Consider the following 19,323-nt stretch of genomic DNA (forward strand, 5'->3'; position numbering starts at 1 on the left):
TCAGCTTGAGTTCTGAGCTGTGGAACTGGTGGTGGCACATTTCTAGCAGCCTCAGCTTCTGCTGCCTGTGCTGCCATTCTAGCTGCAGCTGAGCTGGGATTATTATCATTCATTACCTCTTCATTGTCTTCAAATTCTGGTTGAAGGGGTAAATGGGGATGATCAAGTAGGAATGCGTGCTTTCCTAGCTTGGCATTGATAAGCATATGAATGTATTGGGCATATCCACAACATCTTTTCTGATCAGCACGAGTCCTCCGGATAGTCTCTTCAAGTCCATCACTCTGAATCTAGTGTGAGTGTCCAAATGGTGCATCAAATTGATGGAGTGACCTCTAATCATTTTCTAATCACCTGATTTAGGCATCAAGGTGTATCTCAGAATGGTGTTAGTTGTGGGTATCCCTGCTTGCAAGAAGTACACTGCTCCAAAATTGTGAGTTGCCAAAAACTTGTGAGGAATTTGCTTGTACATGTTGGCCATGGAGTTGTGACTCATCTTGTGCTCAGAGTACACATCAGCATCACTCTCTTTCTTCTTAGGGATACCAATGATAGTGGCCCACTCATCAATTGTTGACTCATACTTGTGACCATCAGTCATCCAGACAATAGAACCATCTCCATAGGAATGAACAGTTGAGTAGAATTGCATGACCAGTTCATCATTTTATGGGGGCATATCTTTCCCAACAAAGTCTTCGATGTCTACAGACTTGAAATTGTCTTGCACATGGGGAAATAAATTTTCATTGGCTTTGACGTAAGCCCAGTCGACATGTCTAATGTCATGAACAGCTGTACTTTTGTTATAAAAGACAGTCTCATAAAAGTATTGTTGTTCCTTGGTGTGGAACCTTTGGTCAACAACAGTTCTTATCCTAATGGCATATGGATCGGCAGCTCTCCATTTCCTCAAACATGCATCTTTCCTCTTTTTCATATCTTCAGCTACTATATGAGCAGCACTGTGCAGTGGTAGATTTGGTCCGAGCGTTCTGAGAATAGGTGCATTCTCTTCTTCTTCCTCTGCAGCAAAGGCACTCAAAGCACGACCTTTCTCCTTGGTAGCTGCAGGAATGTCCTTTGTAGTCCTCTTGGGAGCTACAGACTTCTTAGCCTTAGTAGGAGGTTTGGAGCGGATTTCCTGGGCATGGCATTAGCCATGAGCTTCTTCTTCTTAGGAGGAGGAGGGGCATCAGTTGGGATCTCTTCTTCTCCAGCAGCATCTTCTGGGTGCTCATACATGGAACTAGGTCTTCCAACAACATGAATCACCCTCTTCCTAGCTCTCTTCACACAAGCCTTCTTAGCAGGTTTATCAATGGAGAGTGTCGTACTCTGCCTTGCGGACTCAGGAGCTCTAAGATCAGCAGGCTTAGCATACTCATTCTTGACAGTCTTCTTAGCAGCCTTTGGAGGAGATGAGGTTTCCTCTAGCAAAAAATCCGAGTCCTCTTCATCTGAATTAAGATTCTTTCCCTGCCTGGTGGCTGCCTTCGGCAAGCCATGGGAGTTGTAAGAAACAGGGTCGGAGTATGTGTTCTCCGGACTTGTGTATGAGTCCATATCAACATTATTCTCTCTGAAATCATTCTAGCTATCCTCAGATTCTTACATCCTGACAGACAGAGCACACAAGCAACCAAAAGACCAGCAAACAAGCAGACATGTGATATAGATATAGAAGAGCAGAAGGATTAAGCATCACAAAATACATAAGGTTTTCAAAAATTGAACAAATAAATCCTTAGTCTTAGCTTTCTGTAGATCACATTTCAGTAGCACCGAGTCTAAATTTTCAGAGTCATCGAGACAAATGAACTACTTCACATAGACCTGGCAATCACTTTGGTGGAACTGAAAGTGACAACTCGGTCTCACCGAGTTTATCATCAGAAAACCTAAATTCAAAATCAGCGGAACCGATTTTTGTGGTTCGGTGTCACCGAGGCGTGCCCTGCGGATGGCTAACCCTAAAAATCTTTCGTTCACTAACCTATGAGAACTTCTGGTGGACGGAGGGGTCTGCACACCGTGGCTTATAGAGAAAAGATTCCTAATGCGCATGAATCGGATCAAAGGAGCGCAAGAGGAGATCGGAACCGTACCCTAGCTCGGTGGAGGTCCGACTATGACAGCAATGGCGGTGAAGATTCCGTCGACTGCGGCGAATCCCAGTGGTGGAGGTGGTCGGGGAGGCAAAGGTGATGACCACGGGTCCATCGGCGACATCTTAGGGTTTGGGAACAAAACGTTTGAGGAGTTGATTTCAAAACGTCCGGTCCGCGAGATTATATACCCGTCACCGTTGTTGTCACCGAGATTACAAAGTCGGTGTCACCGAGTTCCTCTGCTCTCAGTTGACAAGGAAACTCGGCGTAATCGAGTTGGTGATTTCGGTGCTACCGAGATTGAAAAACCCGATCAACTTTGGGAATTTGGTGGAACCCAGTTTGTGAGGTTGGTTTCACCAAGATTCACAAAGAGGTTTCGGAAGGCATCCTTTGACGATACGGAACTCTGAGTGCTCCTTCACACAGAGGGATCGACAAGTGATTGTTCAAGTTTTGTGATGAAGAATGGATAGAACTTGAGATGAGATAGCATAGATATCTAGAGGAGGTTCCTAGGCATTCTTGTCCATCCAATTGGCAAAAGATAAGTCAAGAGCCAAATTACAACAATTGGATGTCCTTGAATGAGCAAAAATATGGATACCAACATGCTCACACAATAAGAAGATGGATAAAACATGGTGAACATGCACAAACATTCTAGCATCAATCAAGCACTTTGTCAATGACAAAGTCATATATCTATGAGTATACTGACTTAGGATCCAAGTAATAATACTTGATCATAGGTCATTCTCCTCGATTAAGCACAAGTGGGGTTACCACTTTTACATAAAGCATTAATGTGTTCATATCCTTAGGAGATGCTTATACTCAAGATTTAGAGTAAAGCTCCCCCTTGATATGACATCCCCCCTAAGAGGGACAAACTAATCTTGGGTTTTTTCGTAGAAGACTTCAAGTAGGTGAAGTAGTGGTGGATGCTCAATGTTGATGAAGATCATCTTGAGTTGGGAGCAATCCTTGGTGTTTCTTACTCTCTCACCTAGCTGGGGTAGTCCCAAAGCACAAGGAACATACACAAGAATATCTATGGACATGGAGTGAAGTACAGATGGGATGATGTCCAAAGATACATTCATTACCTTGTCCCTTGCTTACCTTTGAAGAAATGTGTGATTCCTTGAACTAATGCATATGGTTGAGGTTTATTGCATATAGTTCTTGCCGAAAATGAGTGAAAGTGGATTTCATTGGCGGAGTTACCCGTCAAGAACTTTCTAGTTCTTCCTCTTGGGGATCCAAATCAACTTGATGGGAATCCTTGGATTTGTGGAAGCACTAGATGAAGTAGTGCTAGTAGTGTCGCTGGGAGTCCACTTGACCTTTATTTGGGGTTCCTCTTAAAATAAGTCGATGTCCTCTTGAAGCTTTCCCTTGACCTTGTGGTCTTGTGGTAGAAGGCCATCTTGTGAGCTTGTTCCCTTGGGAGGATTTGGATACTTTTCCTCTTGAGGAACAAACTTAGGAATGGGATATGGACCTTCTTCCCAATCATGTTCGTTGATGTTGAAGTAGCCAACATCTTGTTTCTTTTGATGTCCTCCTTGCTTGCGCACAATTTCCTCAAATTGCTTACTTTCGGCAAGACTTTTGAATACACATCTCTCTATAATCCCTTTCAATAAATTGTTTTCTTGCTCAAGTGTAACTTGGCTAAGAGAATCATTAGTGGAAAAAGAGAGCTACTAGCAACAATATCATTAGATTTAGCTTTAGCATTGTTGTTACTAGATGAAGATACTTTCTCGCCTTTGTTACTAGTGTTCTTATGTTTAACTTGTGGAACAAAAGTAGATAAGATTAATCATTTGGCTAGATAAGAAGAACTCTTCTTTCGAAGATCATCATTGATTTCTTTTAGGAACTAATGCTCTTGCTCCAAATTGAGCTTCTCGAAGCGTAGCTTCTCATGAGTTCTTGCAAGCTCTCTATGATCTTCTAGAGTGGTTTCATGAGCTAACTTAAGAGTGTTCAATTCTTTAATTAGTCGTTCAATCTCTTTCTTATCATCATCACTCGATTTCTCTTGACTAGCATGATAATTAGCAAGTTCATTTTCAGTGCAATCACTAGTTTTATCAAAGAGCGAGTCATCTTCTCCTTACAAATCATACTCATCACTATCAAAATCAAGATAGTCAGGATGTGATACCTTGGGGACTTTAGCCATGAAGCAGTTTCCGAACCCCTCATTTGGTGAATCAAATAAGTCGTAGGAGTTTGAGGAAACGAGTGCAATGTCAGCAACACCTTTATCTTGACTATAGTCGGAGTTGGAGTGGTAGCTTCTCTCTGATTGGTTGTCAGACTCGGAGCCAGAAACCCATTCACCAACATGAGCTTGATGTATTTTCTAGAGCTTCTCTGGGTGTATTTTTCCTTCTTCTTCGGTTCCTTGCCTCTCCATGAGTTCTTTGTTCATAATAATCTTCTCTACTACTTCTCTCTCTGCGAGGTGACTCATCCATTGAGTTTCGTATTCGAGGTCACTCTTCTCTTTGTTTGTAAGGAGTCGAGGACTCATTGGAGTAGTGTTTGGGCTTCCCACAGTTGTAGCAGTTTTGGACACGACTGGACGAACACTTCTCATCACTTCTTGAGCTTGAGCTTCTCTCCTTGCCTCTACTCTTGTAGTACTTGTTGAATTTTCTGACCATGAGGCTTATCTCTTCATCAGTGACAAGATTGTCCTTTGAAGTAGCAGGAGCATCACATGAAGCTTTGTAAGCACTGCTTGACCTGTTGTGGAGCTCATCTTTTCCTTTGAGTGACATCTCATGAGCAACAATCCTACCAATGACTTCACTTGGCTTGAGATATTTGTAGTTTGGCATCATTTGGATCAATGTGCACAATGTGTCATACTCTCCATCAAGATATCTAAGTATCTTCATAATGATGAATTTGTCGGTCATCTCTTCACTTCCTAAGCCGACAATCTCATTGGTGATGAGATCTAGCCTAGAGTACATTTAAGCAACACCTTCACCATCCTTAATATTGAACTTGTCAAGCTGACTTTGAACTACACCCAACTTAAATTCTCTGACAGAATCAGTACCTTCCCAAATCTCTTTTGCATTCTGAAGGCTGCTGATTTTGTTGAATTCTTCAGGGCATAGACAATTGAAAATGATGTCGCGGGCTTGTGCATTTCGTTGCAACATCTGCAGTTCATCAGTTGTCGCATCATGATCCAATTCACTCCCTTTTCCGAAGAAATCACCTTGCACACCAACACGAATAACAGCCCATATGTGAGGATTAAAACCAAGGATATGCATTTTCATCTTATGCTTCCAACTAGAAAAATTAGTGCCATTAAAGTATGGACCTCTACGGTGATAACTTCCCTCACTAGATGACATACTCTCCTAGGTTCTAAAACCAATGCAATGGAGATGAAAGCTCTGATACCTCTTGTAGGATCGAAAGTATGTCTACAGGGGCGGTTATTAGACTACTTTTCAAGATAAAAACTTAGCCTTTTCCTAGTTTTAGTTGAGGGCCAGTTTTGCCAGTTATGGCAAGTCAAGTACACCCTACACATGCAGTTCTAAGAGTATAGCAGCAGAAAGTAAAACATGCAATTGTAAAGTAAATGAGTAAGGTAGGGAGATCAAACACATGAGGTTGACATGGTGATTTTTGGCATGGTTCCGATAGGTGGCACTATAGTACGTCCATGTTAGTAGAGACTTCAACCCATGGAGGGTAACGGTTGCGAGAGTCCATGGAGGGATCCACACACAAAGGGTCCACGAAGAAGCGGCCTTGTCTATTCCACCACGGCTTCCGCCCACGAAGGACTAGCCTCACTCATGGTAGATCTTCATGAAGCAGGCGATCTCCTTGCCTTACAAACATCTTGGTTCAACTCCACAACACGAAATAGGACGCTCCCAAGCGACACCTAATCAATCTAGGAGGCACCACCCTCCAAAAGGTAATAGATGTGGTAGAACGATGAACTCCTCGCTCTTGTGCTTCTAAACATAGTCTCCTCAACACAAAATTACTCTCTCACAGAATAGGGATGCATAGGAGAGATTGATTTGGTGGAAAGCAGTTTGAGGAGGCTAGAGATCAAGTTTCAAATGATCGGATCGGAATATCTTGGTCTCAACACATGAGTAGGTGGCTCTCTCTCAGAAAATGGATCTAGCAATGAAATGTGTGTTTTGAGTGCTTCTCCCACGAATGAGAGACGGGTGGATGGGTATATAAAGGCAGCAGCCAAAATCCAACCATTACACCTAAAGTGTCCAACTCGGTGACACCGAAGTCATAAACTCGGTGGTACCAATTTGCACTAACGGCAGCAACTTTGGAATCTTGGTGTGATCGATATACACAACTCGGTGGCACCGAAAAGGTGGCTAACGGTCAAATGACACAACTCGGTGACACCAATAGCGAAACTCGGAAATTCTGATTTTGCGTACCAAGGCAACAGAAAGTTGGTCACCTAAACTCGGTAGCACCAATATAGTTTTGGTTGCACCGATTTGGTGGCTATTGCTAGGGTTCTGTCTGAGATGAAAATCGGTAGTGCCGAAATGGGAAACTAGGTAGCACCGATTTTAAGTGTGTGGTGTGGACAAAATGGTTATGCGGGAAAAATGACTGAGTATTTTTGGTGGCTATCTCTAAGCACTTGAGCAACCAGTTCATTTCAATACCACACCCCATTTTAATAGTATTGGCTTTCCTCTAGACTCAAAGGTGATTTCTCAAAAAAGTAAAATGAAGAGTCTTCCAGCTTGAAGCTTGGGCCAATCTTATTCCTTTATTGCATCAAGGGGCATCTCCACATAAGCCTTTAGTCAATGCATCTTTTGAACTTTTCTGAAATATACTTGGATAAACATATTAGTCCAATGATGCATATGTTGTGATCAATTATAAAAACCACCCTAGGGAGCGATTGTGCTTTCATTCAGCATTGGTCGTTCGCAGTTGTCCGAGCATAGAGGTCGGGTCCGAGCTCAAAGCTGACTTCTCAATAAAGAGGGAACCGAGGTATGGCTAGACAAGAGACCCGGGATCATGGCTTCGGGATTTTGAGGTTCATCGGTCGAGGCCATGATTTTGGCGAGGAAAAGAATGCCCGAGGAGTCGGCGGAGAATTCAAGATCTCCAAACCTAGTTTTCTGACCGGGGACGAAGCCTCCAATCTGGCTAGAAAGGCCAGTTGGGTCCGCGCGTAGCGTGACACTACAAGAGTGAGGACATGTTCGGTGGAGAAGATGCCCCCATTACTGATTTGGTCGCTGATGATCAGGCGAGCCATCGATCCTTCCGGCGTTCCAACAGCGAAACATTTAGTGAAAGCACCAATGTCGATGTCAAAACTAGCAGATCTCGGGTAGGGGGTCCCGAACTGTGGACCTTGGAATTATGGATTGCAGGAGAAAATGGGACACGGTATTTACCCAGGTTCGGGCCCTCTTGAGGAGGTAAAAGGCTACGTCCTACTTGATTATATTCATGTGGATGATTATTACAGAGTTGATCTACCTCGAAATCGTATGAGCTAAACCCAGATGAGTCAACTTGCCTATACGCATGAGAACCTATGGTTTTATAGAAACCAGGATTCCTAGGGTTACATATTACCGACATCAGACGGGGACAGATGGGCCGATCTGGTCTTCTTGACTTGGAGTGCTTGCGAGTCTTGGGAGCATTCCATCTTCATCATAAAGTCATCACACAATCCAGTCTTCAATGATGCAGCCCTGATACGTCCATTTTGCATCGTGCTTTTATATCGATATTTATTGCATTATTGGATGTTAATACACATTATGGTACTATACTTATGCATTATCTCTCTTATTTTACAAGGTTTACATGAAGAGGAAGAATGGCGGCAGTTGGAATTCTTGACCGAAAAAGGAGCAAATCTGAGAGACCTATTCTGCACAACTCCAAAAGTCGTGAAAACTTATGGAGAATTATTTTGGAATACATATAAAAATATTGGGCGAAAGAAATACATCAGGGGACCCACCAGGTGCCACAAGCCAGAGTGCGCGCCCTACCCCCCGGGCACACCCTACAGGCTTGTGGGACCCCTGGCACGCCTCCGGTGCCCATCTTCTCCTATATGAAGGGTTTTGACCTGGAAAAAACAAAATCAAAACTTTCGGGGCGAAGCGTCCCCGTCTCGAGGCGGAACTTTGGCCAAACCAATCTAGAGCTCCGGCGGAGCTATTCTGCTGAGGAAACTTCCCTCCCGGAGGGGGAAATCGAAGCCATCGTCATCACCAACGATCCTTTCATTGAGAGGGGGTCAATCTCCATCAACATCTTCATCAGCACCACCGCCTCTCCAAACCCTAGTTCATCTCTTGTATCTGATCTTTGTCTCAAACCTCAGATTACTTGGTGGAAGATCATATGTTCAAATCCTTAATGATTATTAATACTCTCCGATTATGATCATAAATATGCTTTATGGGTAATTACGTTTGTTCTTGAGGACATGGGATAAGTCTTGCTATAAGTAATCATGTAAATTTGGTATTCGTTTGATATTTTGATGAGATGTATGTTGTCTCTCCTCTAGTGGTGTCATGTGAAGGTCGACTATATGACACTTCACCATTACTTGGGCCTAGGGGAAGGCATTGGGAAGTAATAAGTAGAAGATGGGTTTATAGAGACAGAAGCTTAAACCCTAGTTTACGTGTTGCTTCGTAAGGGGCTGATTTGGATCCATATGTTTCATGCTATGGTTAGGTTTATCTTAATTCTTCTTTCATATTTGCGGATGCTTGTGAGAGAGGTTAATCATAAGTGGGAGGTTTATCCAAGTAAGGGCAGAACCCAAGCACCGATCCACCCACATATCAAATTATCAAAGTAACGAACGCGAATCATATGAGCATGATGAAAACTAGCTTGACAAAAATTTCCATGTGTCCTTGGGAGCGCTTTGCTTTATATAAGGGCTTGTCTAGGCTTGTCCTTTTCTACAAAAAGGATTGGGCCACCCTGCTGCACCTTGGTTACATTTCTTACTTGCTACCTGTTACGAATTACCTTATCACAAAACTATATATTAACAATAATTTCAGTGCTTGGAGAGAATAGCTTACTTAAAACTGCTTGTCATTTCCTTCTGCTCCTCGTTGATTTTGACACTCTTACTTATCGAAAGGACTATGATAGACCCCCTATACTTGTGGGTCAACAAGATTCTTTTCTAGCACCATTGCCGGGGAGTGAAGTGCCTTTGGTGAGTGGAACTTGGTAAGGAAAAATTTATATATTGTGCTGAAATTTACTGTCAGTTGCCACTATGGAAAATAATCCTTTGAGGGGCTTGTTCGGGGTATCTTCACCCTGACCGGAAGAAAAAAGAGATGCTCCTCAACCTGTTGCACCTACTGAAAATATTTATTATGAAATTCCTTCGGGTAGGATAGAAAAACTGCTAGCTAATCCTTATGCAGGAGATGGAACACTACATCTTGATTTGCGTCTAATCTATATGGATGAAGTTTGTGGATTATTTAAGCTTGTAGGTCTGCCCGAGGATGATGTCAAGAAGAAGGTCTTTCCTTTATCTTTGAAGTAGAAGGCGTTGACGTGGTATATGCTATGTGATGATATTGGATCATGCAACTACAACCGATTGAAATTGGAATTTCATCACAAGTTTTATCCTATGCATCTCGTTCATGGTGGTCGGAATTATATTTATAATATTTGCCTCGTGAAGGAGTAAGAATCGCTCAATCTTGGGGGAGGATTAATTCAATGTTATATTCATGCCCCAATCATGAGATTCTGAGAGAAATAATTATTCAGAATTTTTATGCTCGGCTCTCTCGTAATGATCAATAAATGCACGATACTTTTTGTGTTGGTTCCTTTATGTTGAAAGATATTGAATTCAAATGGGACTTATTGGAAAGAATTGAATGCAACTCTGAATATTGGGAACTCGACGAAGGTAATGAGTCGGGTTGATTGTGTTAAATCCTTTATAGACACCGATGCTTTTCGTGATTTTAGCAGTAAATATGGACTTAACTCTGAGGTAGTAGCTTCATTCTGTGAATCTTTTGCTACTAATTTTGATCTCCCCAAGGAGAAGTGGTTTAAATATCATCCTCCCATTGAAATTAAAGTAGTTGAACCTATTAAAGTTGGAGAAGAAACTATTATTTATAATGTTGATCCTATTATTCCTACGCTTATATTGAGAAGCCACCCTTTCCTGTTAGAATAAAGGAACATGATAAAGCTTCAATTGTGGTTCGTATGAGTTGTACTAGAACATCTATACCTCCTGAACAAATTAAAGTTGAACCTAATATTTATATGGTTAAAGATCTCTTGGTTGATAATATTGATGGGCATGTCATTCATTTCTGTGATGATGCTGCTAGAATTGCTAGATTTGATAGTAAAATTAAACATAGACATATTGTTCGCTTGCCTGTTGTTTCTCTTAAAATAAGAGATTATTGTTATCACGGCTTATGTGATGTGGGCGCTAGTGTGAGTGCAATTCCCTTTACCTTATACCAAGATATTATGAATGACATTGCACCGGTTGAACTAGAAGAAATTGATGTTACCATCAAGCTTGCTAATAGAGATACTATTGCACCAATTGGGGTTGTTAGATATGTTGAAGTCTTGTGTGGGAAAATAAAGTATCCTACTAATTTTCTTGTTCTTGGTTCCCCACAGGATGATTTTTGTCCAATTATATTTGGTAGACCCTTCTTGAATACTGTTAATACTAAGATGGATTGTGTAACACCCTAGATTTTTGCCAAGATTTTTATTTGATAAAGCTTGGCCTGAGTTGTTTTTGAAATTCATTTCTGGGTTTTCTGATGATTCCAAAACCCATCTTATCCTTGGTTTCATTAATAGCTCTTCCTTGAGCTAGAGCTTTTGAAATTTATTTGTGGCTTGTATGTTGACTCTAACAAAAAAATCTCCACTAAATATTGTGGATAAGACTTTTCTTTAATTATTACCTTCCCTTTTCTATTCTTTCAACACTAGTTTTAAATTCTCCCAAATCCAGTTTTGAACTATAGATGCATGTTAACATCTTCCAAAAAATTCCCAAATAGCTTGACAATTACCTACTATGTTCCTAGATCAATTTTATATAATAATTGAACCAAGTGTTTTGGTAGGATTGAGCAAATTAATTAATCTTGCTTCCTGGTCCAATTGTAGATTTGCACTACAACCCCTTTAATTAAGTTCCCAAAAATTATGTATAAATTTATAGTAGCCAAGGGATTCATACACATGAGTTTTATGCAAAAACCTAGCCAAGTGTTTTGGGAAAATATTTCTTTTTGCCATCTTCTCTGTTCTGTTCCAAATAGGTGCTTTACACTACAACCTCCTCATTAGAGTCTCTAATAATTCTATAAAAATTTGGAGATGTCCAAATGTTTATATGAATGAGTTTTCTCCAAAAATAAATGTTGGTCTTTTGGAATATTTAACCACCACCTATTGATTTGTGTTCTGGACCAGATTGACCTTTTGAACTACAACCCCACCTTTTCCTTCCCCGATGCTTTTGGAAAATTTTGTGCGTGTAGTCCACCCTGTTAAACCCTTAAGTCCCAAGTTTCAACTTCATTGGAATTATTTTTGCCCTTGTTACACTACTACTTTATTTCTGTCCTGAAATGGGTTTTTACTAAACTTGCATTGTGGAGTTGTGGAGTTGCTAGATCAGGCCTTGCCATCTTTGAGCACATCCAGGGAGACATCTATCTGGTAATTCCCATGGCCAGCAAGTTCCCCTGGAGGCCATTGGCATTCTGTCAAGCACCTGGCAGGTGTGCTAGTGCGTGCTCTAGAGCGTGCATATTGCAGACAGAGCAACCGAGCCGCCGCGTCACGTGTTGTGCCGTTTCCCTTGCTGCCCAAGGCACACGAGCGCGTGGGTTCACTCGCATGAGTCCCTCGTGCGTCCCTGTAGCCTCTGCTGCCCTCCTGCACCCCTGCTCCACCGCAGCCGCGCGGCGTTGTCTCCAGCAGCCTTGTGCAGCGCCGCAGCACCGCCCAAGCAACCCCAGCACGACGCCAGCACCTTGGATCACCCCTGCGATGAACCAGAGCTCTCCTTGACCCGTTGCTGCGTCACCGCCGCCCCTCGTGCCCTTGCCAGAGTCTATTCCTGGCGTTTTTGTCCTCTCCGTCGTGGAACCGACGGCCCCGGCTATTTAAGGAGCCCTTGACAGTTGAAGCTCGACGGAAGCATCCCCTTGAAGCCATAGTCAGCTCCCCAATCCCCAATTTAAGTCGTAGATCTCTTCTTCCCCAGCTCCAGTGAGCTCCATCGCTGCAGCCACCCCAAAGCGATTCGAACTAGCCAGAGTCTCCCCGCCCCACCTGAGCCTGCCATTGATTCCCCTGGACCTCCTTAAGCCTTTCCCTAGCTCAGCCCTGTCCTAGAACCCCTCCTAGCTAATGACCCACCAGAGCCAAAGCTTACCTCCGCCGTGGAGGAAGGATCGCTCAACTCCGACCACCCCTGCAGCCCTAAGGCACGGGAATGGATGCACCTCATCGCCCTGAGCACGCCGGTGCCCTTGGTTTCCCCGATGGAGGTCTCCACCACCGGCGAGCCTCGCCGAAGCCCTCCCTTACTTTGGCCAGAGGAGGAAGAAGGAGACCGGGTCAAACCTGCTAGCGGGCCCCTCTCGTCAGCGTCCCACCCCTTCGACCTGAGCCTGCTCAAGTGGAAGCGCACTCCGCCAAGTGTTGGAAATATGCCCTAGAGGCAATAATAATTTAGTTATTATTATATTTCTTTGTTCATGATAATCGTTCATTATCCATGCTATAATTGTATTGATTGGAAACACAATACTTGTGTGGATACATAGACAAAACACTGTCCCTAGTAAGCCTCTAGTTGACTAGCTCGTTGATCAAAGATGGCCAAGGTTTCCTGGCCATAGGCAAGTGTTGTTACTTGATAACGGGATCACATCATTAGGAGAATCATGTGATGGACTAGACCCAAACTAATAGACATAGCATGTTGATCGTGTCATTTTGTTGCTACTGTTTTCTGCGTGTCAAGTATTTGTTCCTATGACCATGAGATCATATAACTCACTGACACCGGAGGAATGCTTTGTGTGTATCAAACGCCGCAATGTAACTGGGTGACTATAAAGATGCTCTACAGGTATCTCCGAAGGTGTTAGTTGAGTTAGTATGGATCGAGACTGGGATTTGTCACTCCGTGTTACGGAGAGGTATCTCGGGGCCCACTCGGTAATACAACATCACACACAAGCCTTGCAAGCAATGTGACTTAGTGTAAGTTGCGGGATCTTGTATTACGGAACGAGTAAAGAGACTTGCCGGTAAACGAGATTGAAATAGGTATGCGGATACTGACGATCGAATCTCGGGCAAGTAACATACCGAAGGACAAAGGGAATGACATACGGGATAATATGAATCCTTGGCACTGGGTTTCAAACGATAAGATCTTCGTAGAATATGTAGGATCCAATATGGGCATCCAGGTCCCGCTATTGGATATTGACCGAGGAGTCTCTCGGGTTATGTCTACATAGTTCTCGAACCCGCAGGGTCTGCACACTTAAGGTTCGACGTTGTTTTATGCGTATTTGAGTTATATGGTTGGTTACCGAATGTTGTTCGGAGTCCCGGATGAGATCACAGACGTCACGAGGGTTTCCGGAATGGTCCGTAAACGAAGATTGATATATAGGATGACCTCATTTGATTACCGGAAGGTTTTCGGAGTTACCGGGAATGTACCAGGAATGACGAATGGGTTCCGGGTGTTCACCGGGGGGGAACCCACCTCGGGGAAGCCCATAGGCCTTGGGGGTGGCGCACCAGCCCTTAGTGGGATGGTGGGACAGCCCAAGAAGGCCCGATGCGCCATAGGAAGAAAATCAAAGAGAAAAGAAATAAAAGGGAGGAGGTGGGAAAGGGAAGGACTCCACCTTCCAAACCAAGTTGGATTCAGTTTGGAAGGGGAGACCTTCCCCCCTTGGCTCGGCCGACCCCCTTGAGGGTCCTTAGACCCCAAGGCAAGGCTCCCCCTCTTCACCCTATCTATACGGAGGTTTTAGGGCTGATTTGACACAACTTTGCCACGGCAGCCCGACCACATATCTCCACGGTTTTACCTCTAGATCGCGTTTCTGTGGAGCTCGGGCGGAGCCCTGCTGAGATAAGATCATCACCAACCTCCGGAGCACCGTCACGCTGCCGGAGAATTCATCTACCTCTCCGTCTCTCTTGCTGGATCAAGAAGACCGAGATCATCGTCGAGCTGTACGTGTGCTGAACGCGGAGGTGCCGTCCGTTCGGCGCTAGATCATGGGACTGATCGCGGGACGGTTCGCGGGGCGGATCGAGGGACGTGAGGACGTTCCACTACATCAACCGCGTTTCTTAACGCTTCTGCTGTGCGGTCTACAAGGGTACGTAGATCGAACATCCCCTCTCGTAGATGGACATCACCATGATAGGTCTTCGTGCGCGTAGGAAAAATTTTGTTTCCCATGCGACGTTCCCCAACAGTGGCATCATGAGCCAGGTTCATGCGTAGATGTCTTCTCGAGTAGAACACAAAAGTTTTTTGTGGGCGGTGATGTGCGTTTTGCTACCCTCCTTAGTCTTTTCTTGATTCCGCGGTATTGTTGGATCGAAGCGGCTCGGACCGACCTTACTCGTACGCTTACGAGAAACTGGTTTCATCGCTACGAGTAACTCCGTTGCTCAAAGATGACTGGCGGGTGTCAGTTTCTCCAACTTTAGTTGAATCGGAATTGACCGAGGAGGTCCTTGGATGAGGTTAAATAGCAATTCATATATCTCCATTGTGGTGTTTACGTAAGTAAGATGCGATCCTACTAGATACCCATGGTCACCACGTAAAACATGCAACAACAAAATTAGAGGACGTCTAACTTGTTTTTGCAGGGTATGCTTGTGATGTGATATGGCCAACGATGTGATGTGATATATTGGATGTATGAGACGATCATGTTGTAATAGTTAATATCGACTTGCACGTCGATGGTACGGCAACCGGCAGGAGCCATAGGGTTGTCTTTAAACTAATGTTTGTGCTTGCAGATGCGTTTACTATATTGCTAGGACGTAGCTTTAGTAGTAATAGCATGAGTAGCACGACAACCCCGATGGCGACACGTTGATGGAGATCATGATGATGGAGATCATGGTGTGACGCCGGTGACAAGAAGATCGTGCCGGTGCTTTGGAGATGGAGATCAAGAAGCGCATGATGATGGCCATATCATGTCACTTATGAATTGCATGTGATGTTAATCCTTTTTGCACCTTATCTTGCTTAGAACGACGGTAGCCTTATGAGGTGATCTCTCACTAAAATTTCAAGACGAAATTGTGTTCTCCCCGACTGTGCACCGTTGCGACAGTTCTTCGTTTCGAGACACCACGTGATGATCGGGTGTGATAGACTCAACGTTCACATACAACGGGTGCAAAACAGTTGCACACGCAGAACACTCGGGTTAAGCTTGACGAGCCTAGCATGTGCAGACATGGCCTCGGAACACATGAGACCGAAAGGTCGAGCATGAATCGTATAGTTGATATGATTAGCATAGAGATTCTTACCACTGAAACTATTCTCGACTCACGTGATGATCGGACTTGAGATAGTGGATTTGGATCATGTACCACTCAAATGACTAGAGAGATGTACTTTTTGAGTGGGAGTTCTTAAGTAATATGATTAATTGAACTAATTGTCATGAACATAGTCTAATGGTCTTTGGGAATTACGATGTAGCTTGCGCTATAGCTCTACTGTTTTTTATATGTTCCTAGAGAAAATTTAGTTGAAAGTTGATAGTAGCAAACTTTGAAGAGGATTGTCCTCGTTGCTGCGCAGAAGGCTTATGTCCTTAATGCACCACTCGGTGTGCTGCACCTCGAGCGTCGTCTGTGGATGCTGTGAACATCCGACATACACGTTTCTGATGACTACACGATAGTTCAGTGCAAAATACTTAATGGCTTAGAAGCAAGGCACCGAAGACGTTTTGAAACGTCACGGAACAGAAGTGATGTTCTAAAGAGATGAAATTGTGATTTCATGCTCGTGCCCTTGTTGAGAGGTACGAGACCTCCGACAAGATTCTTTGTCCACAAAGTAAAGGAGAAAAGCTCAATCGTTGAGCGTGTGCTCAGATTGTCTGAGTATGACAATCACTTGAATCAAGTGGGAGTTAATCTTCCAGATGAGATAGTGATGGTTCTCCAAAGTCACTGCCACCAAGCTGTGAGAGCTTCGTGATGAACTATAACATATCAAGGGTAGATACAATGATCCTTGAGCGATTCACGATGTTTGACACTGCGAAAGTAGAAATCAAGAAGGAGCATCAGTAGTTGATGGTTTGTAAAACCACTAAGTTTCAAGAAAGGCAAGGGCTAGAAGGGATACTTCGTGAAACGGCAAAACAGTTGCTGCACTAATGAAGACACCCAAGATTAAACCCAAACCCGAGACTAAGTGCTTCTGTAATGAGGGGATAAGTCACTGAGGCGGAGCAACTCTAGATACTTGGTATATAGGAAGGCTGGCAAAAGTCGAAAGAAGTATATTTGATATACATGATGTTGATGTGTACTTTACTAGTACTCCTAGTAGCATGAGGGTATTGGATACCGGTTCGGTTGCTAAGTGATTAGTAACACGAAATGAAAGCTACGGCATGAACGGAGACTAGCTAAAGGCGAGGTGACGATACATGTTGGAAGTGTTTCCAAGGTTGATATGATCAAACGTCGCACGCTCCCTCTACCATCGGGATTGGTGTTAAACCTAAATAATTGTTATTTGGTGCTTGCGTTGAGCATGAACATGATTGGAACGTGTTTATTGCAATACGATTATTCATTTAAAGAGAATAATGGTTACTCTATTTTCTTGAATAATCACCTTCAATGGTTTATTGAATCTCGATCGTAGTGTTACACATGCTCATGATATTGGTGCCAAATGATACGAGGTAATGATGATAGTACCACTTACTTGTGGCACTGCCGCTTGAGTCATGTTGGTATAAATTGCATGAAGAGGCTCCATGCTGATGGATCTTTATACTCACTTGATTTTGAATCACTAGTGACATGCAAATCATACCACATGAGCAAGGCCTTGTTTTCATTGAGATGAAATAAGATAGTAACTTGTTGGAAGTGATACATTTTGATGTATGCAGTCCAATGGGTGCTGATGCACGCAGTGGATATCATTATGTTCTTACTTCAATGACGATTTGAGTAGATACTAGAGTATTTGCTTAATGAATCACAAGTCTGAAATATTGAAAAGTTCAATTTTGTTTCGGAGTGAAGTTCATCGTAACAAGAGGATAAATTGTCTACGATATGATCATAGAAATGAATATCTGAGTTACGAGTTTTGCTACGCAGTTAAGACAATGTGGAAATTGTTTCGCGGTTCATGCCACCTAGAACATCATAGTGTGATGATGTGTCTGAACGTCATAGCCACACACTATTTGGTATGGTGCATGCTATGATGTCTCTTATCTAATTACCACTATCGTTTATGGGTTAAGCATTAGAGACAACCGCATTCACTTTAAATAGGGCACCACGTATTTCCGTTGAGATGACACAGTATAGACTGAGGTTTAGAGAAATCTAAACTGTCGTTTCTTGAAAGTTTGGGGTTTCGACACTTATGTGAAAAAGTTTCAGTCTGATAAGCTCGAACCCAAAGCGGATAAATGCATCTTCATAGGATATCCAAAACAGTTGGGTACATCTCCTATCTCAGATCCGAAAGCAAAGTGTTTGTTTCTAGAAACGGATCCTTTCTCGAGGAAAGGTTTCTCTCGAAAGAATTGAGTGGGAGGGTGGTAGAACTTGATGAGGTTATTGAACCATCACTTCGACCAGTGTGTAGCAGGGCGCAGAAAGTTGTTCCTGTGGCGCCTACACCAATTGAAGTGAAAGCTGATGATGGTGATCATCGAGCATCGGATCAAGTTACTACAAGCCTCGTAGGTTGACAAGGTCGCGTACTACTACAGAATGGTACGATAACCCTGTCTTGGAGGTCATGTTGTTGAGAAACAGTGAACCTATGAGTTATGGAGAAAGCAATGGTGGGCCCAGATTCCGACAAATGGCTGGAAGCCATGAAATCCGAGAGAGGATCCATGTATGAAAACAAAGTGTAGACTTTGGAAGAACTGCTTGATGGTCATAGGACTATTGAGTAAAGATGGATCTTTAAAAGGAAGACAAACGATGATAGTGATAAGTCACTATTAAGAAAAGCTCGACTTGTCGCAAAGATGTTTCCGACAAGATCAAACAGTTGACTATGATGAGACTTTCTCACTCGTAGCGATGCTAAAAGTCTGTTAGAATTATGTTAGTAGTTGCTGCATTATTTATGAAATAGTGCATGTAGGATGTCAAAACATTGTTTCCTCGACGGTTTCCTTGAGCAAACATTGTATGAGATACAACCATGAGGTTTTGTCGATCCTAAAGATACTAGCAAGTATGCAAGCTCCAGCGATCCTTAAATGGACTGGTGCAAGCATCTCGGAGTTGGAATATACACTTTGATGAGATGATCAAGGATTTTCGGTTTGTACAAGGTTTATGAGAAACTTGTATTTCCAAAGAAGTGAGTGGGAGCACTATAGAATTTGTGATAAGTATATGTGGTTAACATATTGTGGATCAGAAGTAATGTAGAATTTCTGTAAAGCATACAAGGTTGTTTGAAAGGAATTTTCAAAGGAATACCTGGATTGAGCTACTTGAACGTTGAGCATCAAAGATCTATAGAGATAGATCGAAAGCGCTTAATGGAAGTTTCAACAAGATGCATGCCTTGACAAGTTTTGAAGGAGTTCAAAATAGATCAGCAAAGAAGGAGTTCTTGGTTGCGTTGTAAGGTGTGAATTTGAGTAAGACTCAAAACCCGACCACGGCAGAATAAAGAGAATAGACGAAGGTCGTCTTCTATGCCTTAGCCGTAGACTCTAAAGTATGCCATGCTGAGTACCACACCTGATATGTGCCTTGCAGCAACTCTGTTGAGAGGTACAGAGAGTGATCCATGATTGAATCACTAGCAGCGGTC

Source organism: Hordeum vulgare, chromosome 3H (assembly GCF_904849725.1).
Source record: "Hordeum vulgare subsp. vulgare chromosome 3H, MorexV3_pseudomolecules_assembly, whole genome shotgun sequence".
Taxonomy (NCBI): Eukaryota; Viridiplantae; Streptophyta; class Magnoliopsida; order Poales; family Poaceae; genus Hordeum; species Hordeum vulgare.